Source organism: Trichechus manatus, unplaced genomic scaffold (genome assembly GCF_000243295.1).
Source record: "Trichechus manatus latirostris isolate Lorelei unplaced genomic scaffold, TriManLat1.0 scaffold00170, whole genome shotgun sequence".
In the NCBI taxonomy this organism is placed as follows: Eukaryota; Metazoa; Chordata; class Mammalia; order Sirenia; family Trichechidae; genus Trichechus; species Trichechus manatus.
Genome location: NW_004444106.1, coordinates 4546050 through 4547078, shown reverse-complemented (window position 1 = coordinate 4547078; position 1029 = coordinate 4546050).

Here is a 1029-nt window from a genome sequence, read left to right as displayed (position 1 = left end):
ATTTTAAATGGTTGTATTTCACTGACTTTATGTACTTAAGCATTTACTTATTATTGTAGATGTAGATTATTTCCAATTTTTGCTTCAAAATAAAGGTGTGAAGAGTACTTTTGTGCATAAATACTGTTCTTCTTTCCCTAGGAATAGAGTTTTACGTGGATATAAACAAGTTTAAGTTTCTTACTTTATATTGCCAAATTTCTTTTCAAAAGGATTATGTGTGTGAGTGCATGATGAGTAGGGATATATGGAATTATAGATAATATTTGATTTGAAAAATTTTAAATTACACTAAGTTATAGAGACTAACATAATATGCATTTTCCTAGCACTCAAAATAGACATGTTTAATATTTTTTATGTTTGCTTTGTCATTAAAAAAAAAATAGACCTTATAATAGTCCATTAAATTCCTAACTCCAGTTTGTGTGGCAGATAGTGTCAATGTCCATCATTCTCTCTTTCTTCCTTGGCAGCCTCCCATTTTCCTTGTTAATATGGCCTTGGAACTAGGTTCTATCAAAGAAAATTGCACTGAACAATGTTAAACAGGCAAGGACAACTTTATTCAAATGTTATTACAATAGGGCAGAGATACTAGAACTAAGTCTGCACTTAACTACACTAAAAATAAGGGCAGTAGGGTTTTTAAGGGCTGTGGTGGGCTAGTGGTAAAGTACTGGAGGACGTTATGTGGTTTGATCAATGGGATAGGTGAGTGATTTACTGAGTTTGCTATTTGGGCCATTTGGCTCAAAATGCTTTCTTTTTCTGAGATTAGGCCTCTTATATCCTGTAAGAGCTGAGGGAGAGGCAGAGAGATACAAGGCAGGAATAAGCCTGACTAAAGTTTAGACAAACTGAGGGGAACATTAAGGTCATCTTGGTCACAACCCATTTAATTTATGTTCTCAAGATAAATGTTAACTAGTTCTAAACTAAGAGGACTTGACAGCACCATTTGTCACACATACCAAAAACAAAACAAAACAAAACAAAAAACCAAACCCATTGTTTGTCGATTTTGAC